Source organism: Papio anubis, chromosome 1 (assembly GCF_008728515.1).
Source record: "Papio anubis isolate 15944 chromosome 1, Panubis1.0, whole genome shotgun sequence".
NCBI classification, from domain to species: Eukaryota; Metazoa; Chordata; class Mammalia; order Primates; family Cercopithecidae; genus Papio; species Papio anubis.
The window spans coordinates 118,499,152-118,518,922 of NC_044976.1; the positions used below are offsets into that span (position 1 = coordinate 118,499,152).

A 19,771-nucleotide genomic window follows, 5' to 3' on the forward strand; every position below is an offset into this window, starting at 1 on the left:
CAGTACACTCTGAGATCTTGAAAGAAAATGTCTACTTTTATTAAAGGAATAGAGAAAGGCCTCTTACAAGAGGACATTTCTCCTGGGGGCTGCGCATTGAGCATGGTCTCCAAAGCTGAGTTAGAGAAGTAGAGTATAATATTCCAGATAGAGGAGAAATTTGGGGGAAGGAAGAGAGGTATGTTCATGGATTGAGCAAATAAGAGACTGGGCTATAGAGAGGTAAGGAAAGGAGAGTTAGAACAGGAGAGAAGTAATATTAAAGGTACTTAATCTGTCGAAAGTAATTGTAATTGTTCAGTAATGTGGCTACCTCTAAAATGTTTGCTGATGTAGGAAATTCTAGAGAAAAAAGGCCCTTTGATTACAGGGAAAGAAATAACAGACTTAAAATGCAAATACTGGCACATTATGGAACCAAAACATAATTAGTCAATTAACAAGTGAAAATGACAATTATCATTTATGTTGGTGCAGAAAAAAGGGACAAAGATGGCAACATTTCACACATACAACAGTGTTTCTTTTCTTTCGTTCTCCACCCACAACCAACAGCATGGTTGTATGTGTATACAAACTCCAATTGTATGTTTGTCAGGTTGAGATCAATAGGTATTATTTTCCATGGTGAAAGAAGGGCATTGCTTAGCATATATGCTTCATTTGTATTTTTGAATGAGTGAGTGATTTAATTAATTTCCCAACCTTGCCAACTTCGTTGTGTAGGGGCTTTTCCCCACTCAGAGAATCCACCGATGAAGGGATCTTTATTCTTTTCAGCTCTGTAGACTTGAGCAGTGGGTTAAGTGCATCTCATAAGTTGTCTTATTTTGTCTTTATAAGACATGGAACAAGCATCAATCTCCCCATTTTTTAAGTGAGGGAACTAGGACTCACAGAAATTTTGACTTTTTCAGGGCCGTAAGTTTATGTACCATGATCATAAATCTGAACAGGTTATTGGGTCAGAAATAATTTTTACCTACAAATGGCCACAATGATGTGTTGAGAAAAATCCCTTGCCGTATGCTTTCTCACTGATCACAGCACCCAGCTGCAGCATCGCTGGGATGAGTGAGACTGGAGCAGCACATGCATAATACTGGCTAGCATTTGATGATCACTTTCTATGTGGCAAATATGGTTCTAAGTATGTGACAGCATTATCTCATTTACAACAACCCTGTGAAAAGGCATGATTACCAGTTAGAATGGAGATCATTAAAAAGTCAGGAAACAACAGATGCTGGAGAGGATGTGGAGACACAGGAACGCTTTTATACTATTGGTGGGAGTGTAAATTAGTTCAACCATTGTAAAAGACAGTGTGACAATTCCTCAAGGATCTAGAACTAGAAATACCATTTGACCTAGCAATCCCATTACTGGGTATATACCCAAAGGATTATAAATCAATCTACTATGAAGACACAGGCACACGTATGTTTATTGCAGCACTGTTCACAATAGCAAAGACTTGGAACCAACCCAAATGCCCATCAATGATAGACTGGATAAAGAAAATGTGGCACGTATACACCATGGAATACTATGCAGCCGTAAAAAAGGATGAGTTCATGTCCTTTGCAGGGACATGGATGAAGCTGGAAACCATCATTCTCAGCAAACTAACACAGGAACAGGAAACCAAACACCCTATGTTCTCACTCATAAGTGGAAGTTGAACAATGAGAACACATGGACCCAGGGAGGGGAATATCACACCCCAGGGCCTGTCAGGGGGTGCGGGCCAAGGGGAGGGATAATATTAGGAGAAATGCCTAATGTAGATGACGAGTTGATGGGTGCAGCAAACCAACATGGCACACATATACCTGTGTAACAAACCTGCATGTTCTGCACATGTATCCCGGAACTTCAAATATAATAAAAAAAGAAAAGCCATTATTATTATTCCAATTTACAAATGATGAACTAATGGCAAAAAGAATAACAAAGGAACTTGCCCAGTGACTCATGATTGAGCCTGAAAACACCTTATGTCTTTGTGACCTAAAGATAGTGGGTATTTCCTATGTTGGGGAACTCAGCTGGTGAAAAGTTTGGTGCTAATGAAGGTGTTGGCTTATTTGGAAATGGAATCACTAGTTCCCCCTATTTAGATTGATGCATATTGAAATTCTACCAGACTCCTGCCTTTCTAGGTAAACTGTAAATCCACTTTTGTCTTCCAATATTCTCTATTACATGATTTTTACTCTATTAATTCTGAACTGCTTGCAATTCAAAGCTATTTCATACTTTCATTTCTTTGTACCTGCTGTTCTCTCTGCCTGGAAAACCTTTTCTCTCCTATTGTTTATTTGGTTAAAGCTTACTCATCCTTCAAGATTCAGCTCAGGTGCCTTTTTACATTTATTTATTTTTTAATTTTAGGATGCCTTCTCTTATTCTCTAATCCCAGGATATATACCAAGACTCTAGCTCCTTGAGGACAGGAAAAACCTCTTGCCCATTCTTTTCTAGTCTCTAGAATATAGCATAATATAGTACATAGTAAGAACTCAGTAAATATTCATCAACTAAACTAGCTGAAAAGTATTAAAAATTAGATATCCTGTTGGATTTGTATTTCTTCTGCCTCTACTTGGTATTCACAATAAGTTGAATATTTTTAAGGAGGGTATTGGTGTGTTAATTGATTGGGTAGGATGGGAAACTAGGAAGTCAAGAAATGTACATTTCTTTTCCACTTTATTTTTTTTTTATTGTTCATTTTTTTCGAGATGGAGTCTCGCTGTGTCGCCCAGGCTGGAGTGCAGAGGCGCGATCTCAGCTCCATTGCAACCTCTGCCTCCCGGATTCAAGCGATTCTCCTGCCTCAGTCCGCCACCACACCTGGCTAATTTTTTGTATTTTTAGTAGAGACAGAGTTTCGCTAAGTTGGCCAGGCTGGTCTCCAAATCCTGGCCTCAAGTGGTCTGCCCTCCTTGGCCTCCAAAGTGCTGGAATTTCAGGCGCAAACTACGTGCCTGGCCTCTTTTCCACTTTGAATGAAATGATAAAACTGAAAATGAAAAGGACAGGAGAGAAATAGAGTCTTTTTGAAATCATATTTGACAGGATTTATTAAGATCACAATAGTAGCTAATAACAATAACTACTATCTGAGTGCTCATTATACACCAGGCAGTTTTCTAGATATTTAACATATTTAATTTAGTGTCTTTTCAGTTCATTTTCCTAACTTATGAGATAGATATTATTTTTACAACCATTATACTAGTGAAGAGATCAAGGTTCAAATAACTTGCCCAAAGTTATATAAGAATAAAGTAACAGGCCGGGCGCGGTGGCTCAAGCCTGTAATCCCAGCACTTTGGGAGGCCGAGACGGGCGGATCACGAGGTCAGGAGATCGAGACCACCCTGGCTAACCCGGTGAAACCCCGTCTCTACTAAAAAAAATACAAAAATTAGCCGGGTGCGGTGGTGGGCGCCTGTAGTCCCAGCTACTCGGGAGGCTGAGGCAGGAGAATGGCGTGAACCCAGGAGGTGGAGCTTGCAGTGAGCTGAGATCCGGCCACTGCACTCCAGCCTGGGGGACAGAGCGAGACTCCGTCTCAAAAAAAAAAAAAAAAAAAGAATAAAGTAACAGAGCCACTATAACTCCCATGATTCCAAAGTTCTTGGGGAAATGAAAGAACTCTCAGAGAAGGAGAGCATTACATTGGTGGAATGCCTGCAGTTGGGTTTTTTTTACATAGAATCAACATGGCAGACGGTACAGAAAAGCCACAGAAGGGTGGGAGCCTTTGGCTATAAAATCAAGAGGGGGCCTCCACTGCCCTGTCCTGTTTACACATTTTTCTAATAATGTTGTCTTTAACAAGAAAATATCATCAAAACCAGCTGTAGTGTTTGCCTAACTGTACTCTGCAGCTTTCCCTGGCAGTCCGAATCTAACCGCAGTGAGTCAGCCTGTTCAGGTCCCACCCATCCTGGCGAACTTTTCCACTTGGATCTTGAAGTCTTTGGGGGGAAAAAAGAAAAAAAAAAAAGTGCTAAAAGCAAAAGGCTTTTTCATTTTGGGGAGTTTCTGGAGCTCTGGGTAACCTGTGCTAATTTAGGTTAATTGAGGTCCTGTCACTGCCCTCTTTATGTTCCACAGTTTTGGTGCTTCTTGAGTGTTTCTCTCTAATTACAACCTTGGAAAATGAATGCTACTGGTAAAGTGCATTTTTATTTTTAAAAAATGCATTCATTCTTCCAAACCACAGTGTCCCAAACATACTGGTTTTATTTTCATGGATATCTTAAGACATGCAAAAAGTTATTAGGAGGCAGGGGGTAACTATTAAACTTTCAGCAATCACAAGTGCAGTTTGTTTTCCCTTTTCAATCTCATGTTTAAAAAGGGAAAGAGAAGTCTTCCACACACAGTCATTCCACAGACTTTCCGTGCAAAGTTTTCATTCCTAAGCAACATTACCAAAGTTAGGAATCAAATCAACTACTTTTTTCTTAAGAACTATAGAGTAAAAGGAATGCTTCTGAGTGCCTAGAAGATACAAAGATGGACATGAGATTCCATTCTCAAAGAATGTACCATCTGATTGGGGCATAAGAAATTTAAATTATACAAGAAATTTAATTTAAATAACATCTAAGGCAATATTGAAAGAGATATTTCAAGATGGGAGTACTTGCCAAACTAACGTATGTTTTTAAAACTTAAATATGGCCAGGCGTGGTGATCATGCCTGTAATCCCAGCACTTTGGGAGGCTGAGGCGAGCGAATCACCTGAGGTCAGGCATTTGAGACCAGCCTGGCTAACATGGTGAAACCCCATCTCTATTAAAAATACAAAAATTAGCCAGGCGTGGTGGCATGCACCTGTAATCCCAGTTACTCAGGAGGCTGAGGGAGGAGAAGCACTTGAACCCGGAAGGCAGAGGTTGCAGTGAGCCGAGATCAAGCCCTGCACTCTAGCCTGGGCTACAAAGCAAGACTCTGTCTCAAATAAATAAATAAATCTTAAATACTAGAACTTTTTTTCTAATTTGCATGCGCACATGTGTGTATGTGTAAACTTTTCAAAGTTGTAAATATTAGCTTACATTTGGTTATACAATTAATAAAGAAACTTTATCAAAAAGAAAGAAATTACAAAAGTTGAACAACCCTGAACATTCTGAAAGGTATGATTACCAACACAGAAAAGAGAGCAATCACTTTCACAGAGAATGTAGCACTTGAATTAGAACAATTCTTTTTGTAATTTTAAATTATCTCCTTTCTGTCTCCTCATTAGAACTTGTTTTCTTCTCTTCTCCATTGTTCGAAGAGAAGCCCTATCTTGCTTTCTGTGGACTTTGCAAAGTTTCCATTCTAATGATAATTTCCATTCCAATACTAAATTTAAAAAATAACAACAAAGATCATGATACCAATTAATATTTGTAAGTGCTTACAGTGTGCCAAGTTCTGAGAATGCACTTGACCTTATTATCTTATTCAGTTCTCCTAATAGTCTTCTGAGGTTGGTACAACCATTGTCTTCATTTGTAAAGAGAGAGACACTGGAGCTAGGAAAACACTAGTAATTGATGGAAAGTGCTGGAGCTGGGATTTGGACATAAGTGTACTGGTTCTAATGCCTGAACTCTTAGTCACAATTTTATTATGCCTATTGATAGCTGACCCCCTTATTCATTTGTTTGTTAATCCACTCATCCACTTATGAGTGCGTCGTGTGTGCCAGGCCATGCTCTAGCCATTAGTTGCACAATGATCAAGGATGAATGTATGAAAATATGTATTTTTGGCTGGGTGTGGTGGCTTACGCCTGTAATTCCAGCACTCTGGGAGGCTGAGGCAGGCGGATCACCTGAGGTCAGGAGTTCGAGACCAGCGTGGCCAACATGGTGAAACACTGTGTCTCCTAAAAATACAAAAGTTAGCTGGGCAAGGTGGTGGACTCCTGTAATCCCAGCTACTCAGGAGGCTGAGGCAGGAGAATCACTTGAACCCAGGAGGCAGAAGTTGCAGTGAGCCGAGATTGCCACTGTACTCCAGCCTGGGTGATAGAGCTAGACTCTGTCTCAAAAAAAAAAAAAAAAAAAGAAAGAAAAGAAAAGAAAATGTATGTTCAAGGATGAGTGTTTATTTCAGTATTCTTTATACCAATATAGTATTAGTACTCAAGGTGAGGAATTTCAAGTGTGGAATATGTATACAATAGAACATTATAGAGCAATGTACTGACTTGGGAGGATGTCCATTATAACAAATTTGAGATTAAAGAAAACAACAGCAACAACAATTTGACTGAATATTACAAAAAATAAGATCTCATTTTTGAGGGAGAAAAGATGGAAATCTCTGGAAGGATACATACCAAAATATTGATATTGATTATGTCTGGATGATGGAATTAGCCTATTGCCTTCTTTATAACTTTGAGTATTATACTTATTTTAATTATCTATTCACTGAGAAAATATTCTAAGGCTTTTAATATGTGCAGCATGCCTTAAGCATTGCAGATACAATACTGAATAGGCAAACATGGTTCCTGCCTTCATAGAGTTTACAGATTAGCAAATTCCACCAGAATGTAATTATTATTGTAATAGAAGTAAAGAGTGCTATGGAAAATATAGCTGGGCACTTACTCAATCTGAAGAGGTTGGGGGATTCAGGGAAAGTTTCCTAGAGGAAACTGCCTCTAACCAGGGACCTGAAGAAGGAATAAGAATTAGCCACTAATAAGGGGGTGGGAGTGTGAGAATGAAGAATGTTCCTTGCATAGGAAATAGCTTGAATCAAGATCCAGAGGAGAGAAAGAACCATAATCAGTATTCCTAGAGCATGGGATGTAAGGAATGCAGAGAATTGAAACCGGAGAAAAGAGAGAGGAGTCATCGTACAGAGTCTTGCAAGTTATGTAAAGGCTTTCACATTTTATCTGAGCTCAAGAGAACTGCTGAAAGCTTTTAGTCAGAGAGGCGACATGATCAGATGTTCCTCTTAGAAAGATCCTTTTGGCTTCTGTATGGACTCTGCCTAGGAGGAGTAGTCTAGAGGCAGAGAAAACAGTTAGGAGGCTTTTGCAGCATTCCAGGCAAACGTTGGTGGAGATGCCAGTATAAAAATTAGAGAAATGGACAGGTGAAAGAGATTTCAGAGGCAGAATGTATAGGGCTAAGCCATTGATTGGATGTAGAACCAGTGAGGCTGAAGAAACCCAAAGATGACTGACCACCCATTCATCTCTTCACTCACATCCTACCCACTGTTACCTTGTCATAAACTTCCAGACTGCCTTCACCTCTCTCTTCAGTAACATGAGTTATTTGTTCAAAGTCTGCCTTTTCTGTTAGAGCATGAGCTCACCATAGCAGGGACAGTGGTTTCTTTTCACTGCTAAATACAGTGATTAGCATAATGCCTGGTACATAGTAGGCATGCCCCTTTTCTTTTCTTCTTTTTTGTTTGTTTTGGATGAATAAATGATGTCAAGTTTTCTCGCTTGGGCAACAACTAGGTTATGCCCTCCACTGAGAAAGAGAACAACTGGAACAGGCACATGTACTACTTTTATGACCAGTGAAGCAACAGCAACACAAACCAAAAAACAGTAAAGCGATTTCTGTTTTTGGAAGAAAAGTAAAGACGATTCTTCCTGTTATTAAGGAACTCCAAATCTCCTGGGGAGACAGTCAAACAGATATTCCCCATATACTGTGAAATGGGTCACAATAAGAGTAGGTCCGCAGTGCTGTGGAAGCATTCAGGAGGAGCCCTTGCCCAGGCATTAGGGCCAGATAGGTTTCTTTCAGTAGGTAATTTCTGACTTAGATCCCTATGGGTGAGTTGGGATTAGTTAAGTGAGAGCTGGGTGGGAATTAAAGAGAAGTGACATTCCAGGCTAATGCTCCTCCCCATGCAAAGTCCTGGAGGGAGCGTGAGCCTGGTGAATTCAGGAATAGGAGGCTTTCTGTCATAGATGGAGCAAGGGAGGGTCAATTGGGGTTCATGTTGGCTGTGTCTTTTCCCTTATCCCCCTACTTCTGGTCAAGGCATTATTGTTGCAGCCATGGGCATTCATGGTGTCACTGTGGACTCTTGACTTTTTGTTTTTTTTTTTTTTTTTTTTTGAGACATGGTCTTGCTCTGTCATCCAGGCTTGAGTGCGGTGGCACACTGTTGGCTCACTGCAGCCTTGACCTCCGGGGTTCAAGATATCCCCCACCTCAGCCTCCTGAGTAGTTGGGACTACAAGAACATACCATCACACCTGGCTAACTTTGATTTTTTAAACTTTATTTTATTTATTTATTTATTTGAGATGGAGTTTCACTCTTGTCGCGCAGGCTGGAGTGCAATGGCACGATCTCGGCTCACTGCAACCTCCGCCTTTCAGGTTCAAGCGATTCTCCTGCCTCAGCCTCCTGAGTAGCTGGGATAGCAGGCATGTGCCACCACACTGTCTAATTTTGTGTTTTTAGTAGGGACGGGGTTTCTCCATGTTGATCAGGCTGGTCTCGAACTCCTGACCTCAGGTGATCCACCCACCTTGGCCTCCCAAAGTGCCACTGCACCTGGCCTGTTTTTTTATTTTTTGTAGAGACAAGGTCTCACTATGTTGCCCAGGCTGGTTTCAAGCTCCTGGCCTCAAGCAATCCTCCTGCCTTGGCCTCTCAAAGTGTTGGGATTACAGGTATGAGCCACCGTACCCAGCAACTCTTAGTTCTTGTGACCAGAGCAGGTCCTAGTCATGGCTTCAAAATTGCCTTCACTCCTAGAAAAAAAATGGAGAAAGGATTATTTAAAATCTAGAGAAAAAGGTGAGGCCATAAGTCACTCTTTCTGAATTCCAGAAGCTCAGCAAATAATCTGAGTTGAACCAATTGTGAACAAACACCAAGTCCTGTTGATGCTGATTGGGCCAAAGTGGTGGAGAATCTAGTTTGGAGTCTGGTAATCCTTGGGAGGCCCCAGCATCACTGCAGCTCAACTATCATTCCTGCCTTGCAGCTCATTTAACAGCCTCTGGCAGCACTATTTCTGGCTGGGCCATCTATTTTTGGTGGCCAGGGAAGTTGTTATTTGTTTTGTTTTGTTTTGATATGGTTTACAGTGCTCTAGTGTGATGATGAAGATAACACCTGGTTATTCCAGGCCTGGGGGTGGTGTGGGTGTGTATCTATGTTGGGGAAGGCAGCAGGAACATTATCTTGACTCCTGTTCTTTATCCGCATGATGAGGCTGCCTAAGACAGGGTTTATTAATCAACCTGATGCAATAGCTCTGTCATTAGTGCTCTTGTTATCAGGCCAGTTATTTCAAGAAAAGGCTGTGTACAGGATGGGTATCAGTATGCTTCCGAGTGTTAGGGGAAAAAAAGTTGAATGGTATTATTAATATTTTAGGATTTAAGAGACTCTGGAACTTCAGGAATTATGTTAAAATTTCAGAAACAGAGTTTTAGAAGGGTGACTTGTTTGTTTATTGTATAATCCAAAAGCAAAAAGCAGGACTTTGTGGAATTCATAGTCAGCTTTCTGAAGCAGGTATCAGTAGTTGGCTTCTGAGACAAGGGTAGAAACACCATGTTAAGCCGAGTGCAGTGGCTCACGCCTGTAATCCCAGCACTTTGGGAGGCCAAGGCGGACGGAGTCAGGAATTTGAGAAGTCAGGAGTTCGAGTCAGGAGTTCGAGACCAGTCTGACCAACATGGAGAAACCCCATCTCTACTAAAAATACAAAATTAGCCAGGCGTGGTGGTGCATGCCTGTAATCCCAGCTACTCGGGAGGCTGAGGCGGGAGAATTGCTTGAACCTGGGAGGCGGAGGTTGCAGTGAGCTGAGATGGCGCCATTGTACTCCAGCCTGGGCAACAAGAGCGAAACTCCGTCTCAAAAAAAAAAAAAAAAAAAAGGCAACACCATGTTGGCATAAAAGAGTTGATGAGTGGAACACCAAGTTAGTTGGCTCTGGTTGACATTTTCCATGGTAGAATGTGGTACGTGAAAGTTATGCATATTTTTCAGAACAGCCTAATACTTATGTATTAGATCATATGTTTCTGTTTTATCTGAGGGTTATCACAAAACTTTACCTTTTTATAAAACTTAATAATCTGTGAGTATTCAGTATTGAGAGCCACTTAGAGGATAGATACTTCGTCTGACCCTTCTTTTAAGGCCATATAATATAGGTAGGAGTGGTATACAGAATATTTAGACGTGATTCATTCTAAGCCATTTACCTTTAACTGAATTGAATCAAATTTGACTTTAACTGAATGTTTATCATTAAAAATAATCTCTTTTAAAAGATAAAGGATTGAGTTAGTTACTTCTCTCAGCTTTGGTTTATCTCTTTGTCTTCTTTTAAAAACAAAGCTTTATTGAAACAAGTAACACTCTATACAGCTCAACTTCTTAAATTGTACAATTCTATGATTTTAGTATATTCACAGAGTTGTGCAACCATCACCACTGTCTAATTTCAGTATGTGCGTCTCACTCCAGTAGGAAACCTCATACCTATTAACACTCACTTCCCATTTTCCCTCTCCTTGGTTCCCGGAAACCACTAATCTACTTTCTCCCTGGATTTGCCTATTCTGGACATTTCATATAAATGGAATTATACAGAATGTGACCTTTTGTGTCTGGCTTCTTTCAAATTATCGTATAATGTTGTCAAGGTCATTTATGTTGTAGCATGTATCAGTATTTCATTCCTTTTTACGGCTGAGTAATATTCTATGATTTGGATATGCTAAATGTTGTTTATCCATTCATCAGTTGAAGGACATTTGAGATACTTCCAATTTTGGCTATTACGAATAATGCTGCTATGAACATTTGTATACAAGATTTCATGTGGCCATATATTTTCAATTTTCTTGTGTATATAACTAGGAAAGGAATTGCTAGGTCGTACGGTAACTCTTTGTTTAACTTTTTGAGAGCCAACTTTATTCATCTTGAAAATGAAGAAAACAATTTTTTTTAACATAGATCGGTGATCAGATCCTTTAGGGTCACCAGGAAGATTATTTACAGTGAAGGATACTTTTTGAAAAGTTACAGGGGGCCTGAGGTAGAAGAGGGAATACCTTATCAGTTGCAAGTGAATCCCAGGCTCAGAAGGGTCATACAGCCTCATGATTAAGGCCCTGATGCGTATGCAGTATGGAGTCAAAATGTTGGAGTTATAGTCTGTGCTCCTCCACTTTCTCGGTGAACAACTCAGTTAACCTCCTGATGTCTCTCTGTCCTAGGCAGTAAAATGGGGATCATCATATCTCCTACTTCAAAGGTTGTGGTAAAGATAAATGAAATAATACACATGGAAGTGCTTGGTACATTGTCAAATCCAACGTAGATAACTGTTGTTGTGAAGACGGTATAATGGTATCTGATTAACTTCGTAATACAGGGCCAAGTCATTCAAAACAGCCAGGAATTAAACTTTTTATCTGTACAATTCAGATTTTATGAGAACAGCATAGAGACGCTCAGACACATAGATGTATTATAAATAAAATATGTGTGTGTAAAATGAACCAGCCCTCTCTTCTTCCTGCCCCATCTCTTCTTGTCTATTCCCATCCCCAATCCAAAATAAGATGAGCCCCTGGTTGTAGTTCCTTGGGTGCTAAAAAGCAGGAAATACTCCCCAGACATTTGTGTACCCTTCCAATAGGGCTGTTTTGAAGATATGACAATTAGCAAAGTTATAGGTTAAATCGCCTATTGGGCATCATCCTTGAGTCATTGTTACTGCTTTTGTCTTAGAAATACGGTGTCTTTTACATGCACTTACCACTTCTGTAGCACAAGGCAGCCAGAGCTCTCAGCCTAAACAGGTAGACTCTCATTACCTTTTAGGGCTACAGGAGAGCCTGTGGGCATTCGGAAATTCTTCAGAAAGTAATAGCTCTCTCACTGGCCTTTGCTAGGAGTGTTCCTAGGAGAAAATGTGTTTTAAGCACAGAATTTCAAGATGGCCAAAGGTCTTAAAAGCCCTCTAGATCTAACTCCTAGCTGATGTGGGAAATCTTTTAACAGTATCCCTGACAGGTGATTCTTTAGTTTTGGTCAAGCCCCTTTTGTGACAGGAAGTTTATTCTGTCTCATGATGTATGTACTCGCCAAAAATCTGATGTATAGACATATGGATAGAGTGTGGCAATATCTTTATTACATCTAACTTTACTAGAGAATTTATCCTTATATCTAATTGATAACTGCCTCCCTGTAATTCCTACTTTCATTCCCTTTAAAATACTTTCTTAAAAATTATAAACTGTTTTACAAACAACAGGAATATACAAAGAATAATTAAACACTTGTCCATGTATTGAGTATCTAAATGGTGGCAAACATTATTTTTAGTTTATTTGTCTCAGGTGAAGAAACAAAAGTGAGCATTACAGATACAGTTGCAACCTTCTTAGTATCCTGCCCACATCCCAGTCTTCTGACCGCCTTCCTATAGTTAACTATTAAGTAGTTTCCTCAAAATGACTCAATGAGCATGCCTGTAATCCCAGCACTTTGGGAGGCCAAGGCGGGCGGATCACAAGGTCAGGAGATCGAGATCATCCTGGCTAACTCGGTGAAACCTCGTCTCTACTAAAAATACAAAAAATTAGCCGGGCGTGGTGGTGGCACCTGTATTCCCAGCTACTCGGGAGGCTGAGGCAGGAGAATGGCGTGAACCCGGAGGCAGAGCTTGCAGTGAGCCGAGATCGCACCACTGCACTCCAGCCTGGGCGACAGAGCGAGACTCCGTCTCAAAAAAAAAAAAAAAAAAAATGACTCAATGAGAAAAAAGGAGAGCCGGGATTTGAACGTTGCTCTTCTTAGCTCAAAGCTATTGCTCTTTTCACAATTCCATGCTACCCAACCTAGATAAATATGTATAATAGTGATCGTATTTATTGTCTATGTGTAAACGGATGTAAAGTGTCAAGGGTTACTTAAAGCACTTCTGTTCTTCTGTTTGCCATATTAACTTATTTTTAAAATATTTTTCTTTTCTTTCTTTCTTTCTTTTTTTTTTTTTTTTTGTGAGACAGAGTCTTGCTCTGTTGCCCAGGCTGGAGTGTAGTGGCGTGATCTCGGCTCACTGCAAGCTCCGCCTCCCGGGTTCACGCCATTCTCCTGTCTCAGCTACTGCTGGGACTACAGGTGCCCGCCACCACCACACCCGGCTAATTTTTTGTATTTTAAGTAGACACGGGATTTCACCGTGTTAGCCAGGATGGTCTCGATCTTCTGACCTCGTGATCCATCCGCCTCGGCTTCCCAAAGTGCTGGGATTATAGGCGTGAGCCACCACGCCTGGCCTTAAAATATTTTTATGTTCAAAGAAGATAAAGATAAAAATTATCCACAGATACCAAATTAGTAGAGTTAAAATTGTGGAAGTTTTATTATATTTGAGAATAATTTGTCCATTAAGATGATTAATCATTTTTTGTTAGTGAAGCTTTATTTTTAGGAGAAAGATTGGTAGAAAATTAATATGTTTTCAAGTACATTCATTAGATGAGCTATCTGGGGGATCTGAGTATGATTAAGCAAATGTCAAGCTGGGTTTTTTTAAAGGCAGACTTGACAGTTGGTTGTGTTAATGGGGCATGACAGGCAACAGCTGGGTGGTAATCCTCCTCCTACTGTTGGTATCGATTGAGTCTTTATTTACGTTGTATTTCTAGTCTGGAGTAGGACGTTATTCCAGGGGTAGAATGAAGAAATTAAGGAAAAAGAAGGGAAGAGCCATTAAGGTTTGCAAGAAACATTTTGAGTCCAAAGTAAAGATATTAGATGTACTATGAGAAAAAGCAAGAACAAAGGTAGAAGCACACCCCCTTGCTCAAGAATCTGCAGTGTTTTACTTCCTAAGCAATGCAGAGGTTATCAACACGCAGGCTTGTACGCTGTGAGCTAGTAGGTTGCGTGTGCATCTCAGGTATGTGTGTTTTTGTTTGGTAAAGCTTTTTTAAATTTCTTTTCCAAGTTTCCACATGCAGCACTGATGTTTGTTAAAGCTGCAAGGAAAGAAGTAAGACGAAACCTAAGCAATACACAAAGAAAATAATCTTTCCAGTCAGCAGTTCCTGACCCTCCCCACCCCCACTGCCCTCCTCCCTACCACTTCCCTTCCCCTAACTCTTGTCCAGATTGAGAGCCAGGATCCTGGAGGGGCAAACTCCAGGCTCCTCACCCTGACTTTCTTTTTTTTTTTTTTTTTTTTTTTTGAGACGGAGTCTCGCTCTGTCGCCTAGGCTGGAGTGCAGTGGCCGAATCTCAGCTCACTGCAAGCTCCACCTCCCGGGTTTACGCCATTCTCCTGCCTCAGCCTCCCGAGTAGCTGGGACTATAGGCGCCTGCCACCTCGCCCGGCTATTTTTTTGTATTTTTTAGTAGAGACGGGGTTTCATCGTGTTAGCCAGGATGGTCTCGATCTCCTGACCTCGTGATCCTCCCGTCTCGGCCTCCCAAAGTGCTGGGATTACAGGCTTGAGCCACCGCGCCCGGCCAACCCTGACTTTCAAGATCTCCCTGAAACGGCTTTTTATTTCCCCTCATCTCTGTGTCCTATTTCAGGACAGTATGTGCCCTTTGCTTTGGCCTGGTGGACACTGAACTTTTGCTCATGTTCCACCTGCCTGGACTGCCTTGTGCCTTTCCAAGCTCGACTCATCCTTTGAGACAGAGTCTTGTTCTGCTGCCCAAGCTGGAGTGCAAAGGCATGATCTCTGCTCACTGCAGCCTCCACCTTCCAGATTGAAGCAATCCTCATGCTGAGTAGCTGGGACTACAGGCACGTGCCACCATGCCCGGCTAATATTTGTATTTTTAGTAGAGACAGGATTTCACCATGTCGGCCAGGCTGGCCTTGAACTCCTGACCTCATGTGATCCGCTCATCTGGACCTCCCAAAGTGCTGGGATTACAGGTGTGTGCCATCGCGCCTGACCTAGTTTTTACTATTTGTATAGTTCATATTGTCCTTTATATTTTGTCATATGTGTTTGTTCATATTTGTTCAGAACTGTTGTAGAAAGTCCAGATTCTGCATGGTATATTAAAATGAGTCTGTTAGAATAATTTCTTTTACTTATAATCTTTTTATAAGGAGGAATGCTATTAGGTGTGCTTTTCTATCCTAAAACATCTACATAATCTTGTGTATAGATCAAGTCATATTAATCCAATGAGAAATAAATCGGCAGGTTAATTACTCATCCATTCTTTAATTCAGCAAATATTTATTGAGCACCTGCCATGTACCAGGCACCATTCTGGGCACTGGTGACACAGCAGTGAACAAACCAAGAAAACAGCCCCTTTTTCTCAGGAAGTTTACATGCTGGTGGGGAGAGACAGACAAGAAACAAAACAAATAAGTGCAGGTAGTATTTTAGAAGGTGATAGTGCTACGGAATAAAAAACAATGAAAGGGGAATCCAAGAGCTGGGATGAGGCACAGGGTGCCTAAATAGAGTATTCACTTCACTGAGAAGGTGACATTCAATCAAAGATGAAGAAGGTGAGGAGAGAATCCTGCACCTACCTAGAGAAAGAGCAGCCAGGCAGAAGAGTCAACAAGTTCAAAGGCATCGAAAAAGAAACCTTCTCTTGCTTCCTGTTTTTGAGAGACAACAAAGAGAAACAGTGTGGCTGGAGCAGAGAGCAGGGGGAGAGTGGTAGGAAGAAGTAGAGGAGGTAAGAGGGGAGGCGAGAAGAGAGTGTAGGGCCTCAGGCCTTGCAGTCTGGTGAAGGGACATCACCTTTCACTCTGTGTTAGATGGGAAGCCAGGGGGGCTCTCCAGCAGAGGAGTAATCCAACGTATTTTAAAAGGGTCACTGTGACTGCTGTGCTGAGAATAGACTATAAAGGAACAAGAGTGGGAGCAGGAACACCAGTTAAGGGGCTATTCAGGTCGTGTAAGGAAAAGATGGCAGTACTGTGGATCAGGGTGGTAGAAATACCAGTGGCAGTAGTGGTAGTATAACATAACATATATATTTAAAATATATATATAGTAGTATGATAGTATATATAATATAGTATAATGTATATTATATGCATAATACAACAACTACACCATATACATATTATACTACCATATATGTTATTTATATATACTATTACATATAGTATATATAGTAAGATTTGCAGACAGATGATATATAGGAGAGAGAATGAATCAAGAATGATTCAAAGGTTTAGGCCCAAAAATCTGAAAATATTGACTTGTTACAAATTGAAAAAAGGTATAGTGGCCGGGCGCGGTGGCTCAAGCCTGTAATCCCAGCACTTTGGGAGGCCGAGACGGGCGGATCACGAGGTCAGGAGATCGAGACCATCCTGGCTAACACAGTGAAACCCCGTCTCTACTAAAAATACAAAAAACTAGCCGGGCGAGGTGGCGGGCGCCTGTAGTCCGAGCTACTCCGGAGGCTGAGGCAGGAGAATGGCGCAAACCCGGGAGGCGGAGCTTGCAGTGAGCTGAGATCCGGCCACTGCACTCCAGCCCGGGCTACAGAGCAAGACTCCGTCTCAAAAAAAAAAAGATGTAGTGAGGGAGGAGCATGTTTACTGGGAAAGATCAGGCATTCAGTTTCAGGTATCACAAGTATGTGAAGTCTAAATTCAAGCAGAGATTTTTACTAGGGAGTCAGATATCAATTGGAGTTCAGGGAAAAGATCAGGGTGGGCATATAAACTTAGAAATTTAAGTGAACAGGCCAGGCGCGGTGGCTCACACCTGTAATCCCAGCACTTTGGGAGGTGGAGGCGGGCGGATCACGAGGTCAGGAGATCGGGACCATCCTGGCGAACACGGTAAAACCCCGTCTCTACTAAAAATACAAAAAAAAAAGTAGCCGGGCGTGGTGGCGGGCGCCTGTAGTCCCAGCTTCTAGGGAGGCTGAGGCAGGAGAATGGCGTGAACCCGGGAGGTGGTGGAGCTTGCAGTGAGCAGAGATCACGCCACTGCACTCCCACCTGGGTGACACAGGAAGACTCCATCTCAAAAAAAAAAAAAAAATTTAAGTGAACAAAACGTCCTTTTTTTTCCTATTCTAGAATAAGTGTTCTACCAAACATAATTTCTTTGGGACTATTAAAATAAACTTTTTTCATAGTATTGGAAATCTATGAGAATAATACAGATGAGCCAGGCCATATATAACAAAGCAAAACGTACGATATTTATGGAATACTTACCTATTCATTTATTCCACAAATATTTAGGGAGTGCTTCCTGAATATTATGCAATAAGAATACAAGGACACAAAATATGCCTTGTCAGCCCTCAAAACACTCTAGCTGGGTTGAGGTCATTGTAAACAGGCTGTGGCAGCACAATGGGATGAATGCTGCTGGAGAGGTCTAGGTTGTTATGGAAGCTGTAGGAGTTTATGAAGACGTATTAGTCATTGACTTTTTCCTGGGGCAGCTTCAGACTAGTTGGAAAGATCAAACACACAAAAAGTCGCATAACTCTAAAAGATGTAAATAACCTTCAAGATAACAAAAGCCACATCATAAGGCAGCAGATGAACACTTGTCGAACGTTAATATCTGCCTTAGAGTTCAAAAGAGGAAGAAGTCTTTCCAGGCTAGGGTAACAGGAAAGGCTTTGCTTGGGTGGAATTTGGGAACATTCAAGTTGAATGATCTAAGCAAAGAGTTGAATATGTAGGGCTAGATCTTGGGTGAGAAGACTTGGTTGGAGATTTGGGAGTTGTTTCAAAGGTGAAAGTATAGCCCTAAAAGTGGATAAAACCTCCATGGGGAAAAAAAAATGTGAACAGAAAAAAAGTAGAAGGCTAAGGACTTACCATTATTTAAATACCCACTTTCAGGAGCTGGCAAAAAACATAGAAAAAGGAGCCAGAGAGATAGAAGAACAAGATATCACAGAGGAAAGAGGCATAAATGTCCAACAGAAATCTAGGATGCATAAGAATACCCTTATGCATGGATTCATACGCAGTTTTACTTCCTGTAAAACTTACATGAAATTATCTTACCTGATAAAGGAATCTAAGCAGACAGCCAAAGCATGGTTAAACAGTAATCTAGACTCTAGCAGTCTGGCTTCCTTTGAGCAAAATGGAGGTGATAATAACTGGGTTATCACCTTGAAGAGCTTAGACCAGGAAAGGGCCTTAAAAATCACTAATTTTGGCCAGGCGCGGTGGCTCATGCCTGTAATCTCAGCACCTTGGGAGGCCGAGGTGGGAGGATCACAAGGTCAGGAAATCGAGACCATCCTGGCTAACACGGTGAAACCCCGTGTCTACTAAAACTACGAAAAATTAGCTGGGCGTGGTGGCGGGCACCTGTAGTCCCAGCTACTCGGGAGGCTGAAGCAGGAGAATGGCTTGAACCCGGGAGGCGGAGGTTGCAGTGAGCTGAGATTGCACCACTACACTCCAGCCTGGGTGACAGAGTGAGACTCCGTCTCAAAAAAAAAAAAAAAAAAAAAAAAAGAAAAGAAAAATCACCAATTTTTAAAGTGAGGATAGTTAGGCCCCTAGAGAAGTAAGTGCATGCCTACGGTGGATAACATAGCTATTTAGTAAGAGAACTGGGAATGGAAAAGGTTATTTTGAATTGTTTTAACTTATACTTTTTTCTTCACTGTCTCTAAATAAGCCTAATTGGCATTCTCTTATTCTAATAATTCAGATTTAGTGAAAATAGTTAAATGAATTTTAAATGTGTAGTTTTGTTTTTTCAAATGGTAAATATTTTGGCTTGCCTGTTTTGCCTATTTATAATCTAAATCTATTTGGGAAAATGCTTCACTCTAATTATGCCCTCCTGAGGCCACTTTATCCACTCAAACATTTTCTATCTTTCAAGGCAAAGTGCAAATTCAACTCCTAATGCAGCTTTCTCTGATCACCCCAGTAAGAACTGACTACCCTTTCTTATGGGCTCCCCCGGAGTCAACGTTTTTCAAACTTAGGCTGAAACTTCTTAGTGAGTCATGAAATCCATCTGGTGGGTCACTCCCAGAAAAAGAAACAGGAAATATCAGGGTACATCACACGGAGTGATGGTGACAATTACTTTTTGAAACACTTACTTCAATTAAGAGTGTATGCATATGTACTAGATTGCAATGTAACATGTAAAAGTTGAAAAGCACAGGTTTGGGGGATCATAATGTAAAACACATATCTTAACATGTCATGACCAGCTGTATGGCCACGTAGCTCTTTCAGAGTTGGGACTTTCTTGATCTATATATCCCTCATGCCCAATGTCCTACCTGGTGGGTACTCAGGAGTTGTTGACTGGAATGATTATGAAGGTTTGGGAAGGATTTGGAAGACTGAAAAGCAGGTAGGTTGGGGAGGAAATGAGGGCTTGAATTAAGTGTAAAGTTTTTAGTTTCCTTTACCTTGGATATTAATATTATTTTTCAACCTGATATTATTGCCACCAAGAACCCATGTTTGGTATCTGTGCTGTGGGATTGTCTCCCATCACCTTCAGTGTAATGTGGTATAAATAATACTTCCTGCTAATGTTGCAGCTGTCACTCAAGGATCTTAAATTACTTTAGGAGCAAGATCTGTGATGAGTGCCCGACTCCACTTGGCAGGTGCCAGAGTTAAGAACCAGTGACTGCCTGAAATCTTTGGGCTCCAGGATGACGGCTCCCTCTTTGTCATCCTCCCACACTCTCTTCTGCCCATCCCTTCTTCCATGGAGGGAGGATCCCTTGACCCTGCCTCTTTCTGAACTTTGTG

General features: G+C 41.1%; 1 protein-coding gene across 1 annotated transcript in view; it reads left to right on the forward strand.

Annotated features, from left to right (window-relative positions):
* The window catches only part of PDE4DIP (phosphodiesterase 4D interacting protein), a 212,922-nt gene that overhangs the window by 57,580 nt on the left and 135,571 nt on the right, over nt 1-19,771 (forward strand).